Source organism: Acipenser ruthenus, chromosome 28 (assembly GCF_902713425.1).
Source record: "Acipenser ruthenus chromosome 28, fAciRut3.2 maternal haplotype, whole genome shotgun sequence".
NCBI classification, from domain to species: Eukaryota; Metazoa; Chordata; class Actinopteri; order Acipenseriformes; family Acipenseridae; genus Acipenser; species Acipenser ruthenus.
The window spans coordinates 9,283,840-9,291,455 of record NC_081216.1 but is presented as its reverse complement, the minus strand read 5'-3'; positions in this window follow the sequence as shown (position 1 = coordinate 9,291,455).

Sequence of the window (7,616 nt, the reverse complement as noted above, 5' to 3'; positions counted from 1 at the left end):
TAGTGATGACAGGCTCCGCGTGCTGAGGGGCTCAGTGAGGCAGAGGGGAGCCGTGCGCGCCCCCTCCCACCGAGCGCGCTCCCGTCACAGCTGTTCAAATGTAGCGTGAAGCAATTTTTATTATTATGCCTCGACCCCACAGTGTCTATAAAGAGCTGTTTTTCCATAAGCAATACTGAGCCGAGGTCAATATTAAATGAGTTTGCTTGTCTGACAAAATGTCAACTAAGCCTGCATTATTCTGTCATCAATTTCAATGGCAAAAGCATATATCCAATTGGAGAAGGCATCCTGTCAGTGATGGAAGTCAATGAATTGGATAGAGGAGTGAACTTGCCCAGACCGTCTGTGCCCATACCATTACTAATAGCACTGCCATGCACGTCAATGCAGATGTAATAACTATGACAATATACTTGATAAGACACTGCTGTGCACTGCAGGAAAGCGTGTCTTGACCATCCTGAGCAGAAATGATCTGATCAGCTTGATTGATTGCACGGGGCTCTGCTCTGTTTGGTTTTTTAAAGAACCCCGCTGGTCTGATACTACCAGTGAAATACCCAGTGAAGCCGGGGCAGCGAAACGCAGTCCAAGAGACCACACCTGTAATAAATGCACATTTGCAGAAAGGTCGCTGTTGATGAAATGTAAAGGGTGTGGTGGACGTTGCTTCATAACAGAAGGGGTTGGTTTAATATTGTATGAAATGAAGCAGAACTCCTGAGTGGATTGGATTGCTGCAGTGTCTCCATGTGTCCAGACATCCCGTTCTGGGGAGCCTGGCAAGGGGAGGTTCCAGTGATGGGCAGCAGCTCCACTGATTCCCCCCCCCCAGACCGGGGCAGATCCTCACTGATCCGCCCCTGCAGTTTGAAAAGCAGACCGGGCCTGTCTAAATATAGCCGAGCTCTGCAGATTGTGTGCACAGCTCCAGGCCCTTCCACTCCTCATGCTCCAGAATGCCTGTCAGCAAAGGGTCAGGTCTGGACAGCAGCTACCACTATGACAGGGAGGCTGGCAGACAGCTGGCGACTGACTCCCTCCCCTGGGAACTGCATCAGCAGCCTGCCCCCTCCTCTCCCCGATGCGCCTCTTATCAGCGCTCCGAAGGGCTCCACTGGCTTTGCTGCTCTAATGCTGTCTGAGGTGTAGCTTTTCCTCCAGGCTCTGTAAGAGTCGTGATGGCAGCCCTGTCTAGAGTCCTCTAGCCCAGGCCTGCTGCACTGAATATTTTTCCACAGATTGCATTACTGTGTGACATACTTACTTTAAGACCATTCTGTATGTTGCTGATGGGATGTGGATCAGTTCTGTATGTTGCTGATGGGATGTGGATCAGTTCTGTATGTTGCTGATGGGATGTGGATCAGTTCTGTGTTGCTGATGGGATGTGGTTCAGTTCTGTATGTTGCTGATGGGATGTGGATCAGTTCTTTATGTTGCTGATGGGATGTGGATCAGTTCTTTATGTTGCTGATGGGATGTGGATCAGTTCTGTATGTTGCTGATGGGATGTGGTTCAGTTCTGTGTTGCTGATGGGATGTGAATCAGTGCTGTGTTGCTGATGGGATGTGGATCAGTTCTGTACGTTGCTGATGGGATGTGGATCAGTTCTGTATGTTGCTGATGGGATGTGGATCAGTTCTGTGTTGCTGATGGGATGTGGATCAGTTCTGTGTTGCTGATGGGATGTGGATCAGTTCTGTATGTTGCTGATGGGATGTGGATCAGTTCTGTATGTTGCTGATGGGATGTGGATCAGTTCTGTATGTTGCTGATGGGATGTGGATCAGTTCTGTGTTGCTGATGGGATGTGGTTCAGTTCTGTATGTTGCTGATGGGATGTGGATCAGTTCTTTATGTTGCTGATGGGATGTGGATCAGTTCTGTATGTTGCTGATGGGATGTGAATCAGTTCTGTATGTTGCTGATGGGATGTGAATCAGTTCTGTATGTTGCTGATGGGATGTGGATCAGTTCTGCGTTGCTGATGGGATGTGGATCAGTTCTGTGTTGCTGATGGGATGTGGATCAGTTCTGTATGTTGCTGATGGGATGTGGATCAGTTCTGTGTTGCTGATGGGATGTGGATCAGTTCTGTGTTGCTGATGGGATGTGGATCAGTTCTGTATGTTGCTGATGGGATGTGGATCAGTTCTGTATGTTGCTGATGGGATGTGGATCAGTTCTGTATGTTGCTGATGGGATGTGGATCAGTTCTGTATGTTGCTGATGGGATGTGGATCAGTTCTGTATGTTGCTGATGGGATGTGGATCAGTTCTGTATGTTGCTGATGGGATGTGGATCAGTTCTGTATGTTGCTGATGGGATGTGGATCAGTTCTGTGTTGCTGATGGGATGTGGATCAGTTCTGTATGTTGCTGATGGGATGTGGATCAGTTCTGTATGTTGCTGATGGGATGTGGATCAGTTCTGTGTTGCTGATGAGATGTGGATCAGTTCTGTGTTGCTGATGGGATGTGGATCAGTTCTGTATGTTGCTGATGGGATGTGAATCAGTTCTGTGTTGCTGATGAGATGTGGATCAGTTCTGTGTTGCTGATGGGATGTGAATCAGTGCTGTGTTGCTGATGGGATGTGGATCAGTTCTTTATGTTGCTGATGGGATGTGGATCAGTTCTGTACGTTGCTGATGGGATGTGGATCAGTTCTGTATGTTGCTGATGGGATGTGGATCAGTTCTGTGTTGCTGATGGGATGTGAATCAGTTATGTACGTTGCTGATGGGATGTGAATCAGTTATGTACGTTGCTGATGGGATGTGAATCAGTGCTGTGTTGCTGATGGGATGTGGATCAGTTCTGTACGTTGCTGATGGGATGTGGATCAGTTCTGTGTTGCTGATGGGATGTGGATCAGTTCTGTATGTTGCTGATGGGATGTGGTTCAGTTCTGTATGTTGCTGATGGGATGTGGATCAGTTCTTTATGTTGCTGATGGGATGTGGATCAGTTCTGTATGTTGCTGATGGGATGTGGATCAGTTCTGTATGTTGCTGATGGGATGTGGATCAGTTCTGTATGTTGCTGATGGGATGTGGATCAGTTCTGTATGTTGCTGATGGGATGTGGTTCAGTTCTGTGTTGCTGATGGGATGTGGATCAGTTCTGTGTTGCTGATGGGATGTGGATCAGTTCTGTATGTTGCTGATGGGATGTGGATCAGTTCTGTATGTTGCTGATGGGATGTGGATCAGTTCTGTATGTTGCTGATGGGATGTGGATCAGTTCTGTATGTTGCTGATGGGATGTGGATCAGTTCTTTATGTTGCTGATGGGATGTGGATCAGTTCTGTATGTTGCTGATGGGATGTGAATCAGTTCTGTGTTGCTGATGGGATGTGGATCAGTTCTGTGTTGCTGATGGGATGTGAATCAGTTCTGTGTTGCTGATGGGATGTGAATCAGTGCTGTGTTGCTGATGGGATGTGGATCAGTTCTGTACGTTGCTGATGGGATGTGGATCAGTTCTGTGTTGCTGATGGGATGTGGATCAGTTCTGTATGTTGCTGATGGGATGTGGTTCAGTTCTGTATGTTGCTGATGGGATGTGGATCAGTTCTTTATGTTGCTGATGGGATGTGAATCAGTTCTGTATGTTGCTGATGGGATGTGGATCAGTTCTGTATGTTGCTGATGGGATGTGAATCAGTTCTGTATGTTGCTGATGGGATGTGAATCAGTTCTGTATGTTGCTGATGGGATGTGGATCAGTTCTGTGTTGCTGATGGGATGTGAATCAGTTCTGTATGTTGCTGATGGGATGTGGATCAGTTCTGTATGTTGCTGATGGGATGTGGATCAGTTCTGTATGTTGCTGATGGGATGTGAATCAGTTCTGTGTTGCTGATGGGATGTGGATCAGTTCTGTATGTTGCTGATGGGATGTGAATCAGTTCTGTATGTTGCTGATGGGATGTGAATCAGTTCTGTATGTTGCTGATGGGATGTGGATCAGTTCTGTGTTGCTGATGGGATGTGGATCAGTTCTGTATGTTGCTGATGGGATGTGAATCAGTTCTGTGTTGCTGATGGGATGTGGATCAGTTCTGTATGTTGCTGATGGGATGTGAATCAGTTCTGTACGTTGCTGATGGGATGTGGATCAGTTCTGTGTTGCTGATAGAATGTTGATCAGTTCTGTATGTTGCTGATGGGATGTGTACGCTATTGAATTCGCACATTGGCATTTGTGCAAGTTTTCATTATCCTTGGCAGCATGCATTCACACATTGTGTTAGTTGATGGTCAGGCCTTGTCAACAGCACGTATTTTATAGTTCAGCAGGTCCTCTGGCACTGACTGCAATTACTTCCATCTGTGAGCCCGAGTGCACGAGGAGAAGGCTTGTGTCTAAAGGGCTGTCTGCATTTCATGCCGCTACAATTATCTGGGGAATGACTTCAATGGAGAGAAGTGATGAGATTGATGGGAATTCTTTTCACTCATTGAGTAGAGTAGATTCAGGGCTCACGCTTCACAGCCACAGCAAGGTCAGCTTTTCCCATGCCTTCTAGGGAATCGCAGTCATGTGATTGATTTATTCCTTCGGGATTCTCAGAACTCCAGTTCACCTCACAGGATGTGCCTGAGTGTGGGAGAGAGCTTCACAAAGCTTCAACTGAAGAGTTATTTTAAGGAGCCATCCCACTGGACTGGAAAATTGGCAATGTTGTTCCTATATTTAAAAAGGGAGATAAATTTGACTCTGGGAACTACAGCCCTACAAGTTTAACATCAATCAGATGTAAAATCATGGAAACTATAATAAGGACCAAAATGGAGGAATATTTATATAGTAACAACATATTGTAAGTGACAGCCAACATGACTTTAGGAAGGATAGATCTTGTTAAATTTACTAGATTTCTTACAGGAGTGGTCTACTAGAGTGTACAAGGATAGTGCGTATGACATCATCTACTTAGATTTTCAAAAAGCATTTGAAAAAGTACAGCATGAAAGACTATACCTAAAGATTAAATCAGTAGGAATAAATAATACAGTAGCAGCATGGATTCATAACTGGTTACAAGACAGAAAGCAGAGTTATAATTAGAGGCCAGGCATCAAACTGGAGTCACGTAACAAGTGGGGTACCACAGGGATCAGTACTGGGACCATTGCTATTCTTAATCTATATAAATGACTTGGACCAAGACATAATCAGTAAACTATGCAAATTTGCAGACGACACAAAACTGGGAGGGGTAGCCAACTCCCAATCAGCAACTTCAATAATACAAAAAGATTTAGACAAGCTTGGGCTGACACATGCCAGATGAAATTTAATGCGAATAAATGCCTTGCACATAGGGCGTAAAAACATTACAGGCAAGTACAGCATGAATAGTAATGAAATAGAGGAGGGTACGTATGAAAAGGACTTGGGGGTAGTAGTGGATGAATCTCTTAAGCCAACTAGACAGTGCGGAGAAGCTATAAAAAAGGCAAATAGAATGTTAGGTTACATAGCCAAGACAGTGGAATTCAAATCGAGAAGTTCTATTAAAATTATTCAATGCACTGGTACGACCACACCTAGAATAGTGTGTCCAGTTCTGATCCCCATACCATAAGAAAGACATTGAGGCATTGGAGAGAGTACAGACGAGAGCGATATGATTCATTCCAGGATTGAAGAGTGTGTCATATGAAGATAGACTGGAAGAGCTGAATCTGTATAGCCTAGAAAGGAGGAGAGCCAGAGGCGACTTAATAGAGGTATTTAAAATTGTCAAAGGGTTTAACAAAGTAGCTGCTGGTAATTATTTTTCACAGGTCACAGAAAACAGACCCAGGGGCCACAGGTGGAAGCTGAAGAAGGGCATATTCAGAACTGAGGGGAGAAGGAGTTTTTTCAAGGGTGGTGAACCATTGGAACAGGCTGCTGGACAGAGTTGTTGAAGAGAACAGACTGGATTCTGTCATGAACAACACTGTATAACGCTCTCTGTGACATAAGACCTTTAGAGGGAAGTACATGTCTTATGCTGATGTCACTATTATTAACCCATCAGCCGCTAGGAGACGATCTGTTACAAGCAGTAAGGGGCCAAGCACTGACACTTGGTACCACACCAAGAATATCACCCAATGATGATTTTACACCTCTACAAGCAGTTTTCTGTTCTGTTTTCAGTTCTGTATCCAATTAAATGCTCTTCCCAGTCATTTTACCCAAAATACACTGCTAATATGGTGAAAGCCTAAATAGAAAGCAATACAATTGCGTGTGCAGCAATCGTGTGAGGACATCTGAAACAGATCGTTTTTATGTGGGTCTTACATGTCCATTTTTCCTTAAGAACGTTTTTTCAAAGTCAGTTTTTATGAACCTTCTGCGCCACCTAGCCCGCATAAGAAAAAAAATCACTGATGTCAATTTGATTTACTGCTTATGCTGCTTTTACTGAAAATACTAATCCAAAAAAAGTGTTTTAATTTTAGTAAAACGCTGTGGGAAGTTGCCTAAGAGTTCGGAACTGCAAATGATACACGTCTATGGGAAGGTGTGTATCGTTTGCAGTGTGGTTGATCAGTGACACACAGAACAATGATGCCATGTCGCTCTTCCTCCTCGCTCACAGCAAGCAGGGTGACGGGTTCCCAGCTCTGCTCAAGGCACGCAGCCCGCAGCGACTGCTCCTGCACGGCTTCCTTGCAGAACAGCAGCGCTGTGCAGTCTCGCTGTCGCTGGGAACCGCCAGCACTGCCAGAAGTCCAGGACTACAACGGTGCTACAATTAGTAACGTGTCGACTAAAACTGAAAAGACTTTCATTCACTTGTAGGATGTGCAGCAATACTAAAGGAAAGCAAATTAAATTACAAGTTCATTCTGCATCAGTGTTGGGCATCTCTCTCTCTTTTTTTTTTATCAGCCCCTGAAGGCACACAATGACTTGAGCACTTGTTCAAACGGTTTCTTCTTAAAATACATTTGAGAGCGACTCAAGCATCACAAGGAGGAAATTGACAATTCGGATGACCAGATCCAACCTGCCAGTACTTTTAAAACCCTGCTTTGTGCCCCTCGTTGAAAAAATATGAAAGTTAGCATCGTATTACCTTAAAGGGTTAATTTAAGCACATTTAAGGTCCATGCCCAAATATGATATTCAGCAGCTACACAATGTTCTACGTATTAAAGAGTTGGCTTCCTGCTTGGGAAAGGTTTGATTGCTAGCACTTTACCCTTTGGCAAATTATTCATCCCAGTGCAAGCAAGGGTTAACATTTTACAAGTCGCATTATCAGATACAAACCCAGCGACATCTTCAAAATCATATGCATGCCACGCTTTATCTTTCAATGCTCTCCATTTCTTACAGCAGGGGTGTCCCTCCTGGGTTTTTTTGGACCAATTAAGTGCTTATTAGAAGCTTAATTGGTCCAATTAATTAATTTAATTAATTTAATTAGTGCTGTTGGAACAAAAACCAAGATTGGACACCTCTGAGTATAAAAATTTTCTTAATTAAAAAAAATGTCAGAATTAGTGTGTTAAAAACGTAATTATTATTTAGATCAGTTTTATTGGAGCTTGTTTTTGTTAGTGCAACCCCCCCTGAATTTCTCCACTTTTCTCA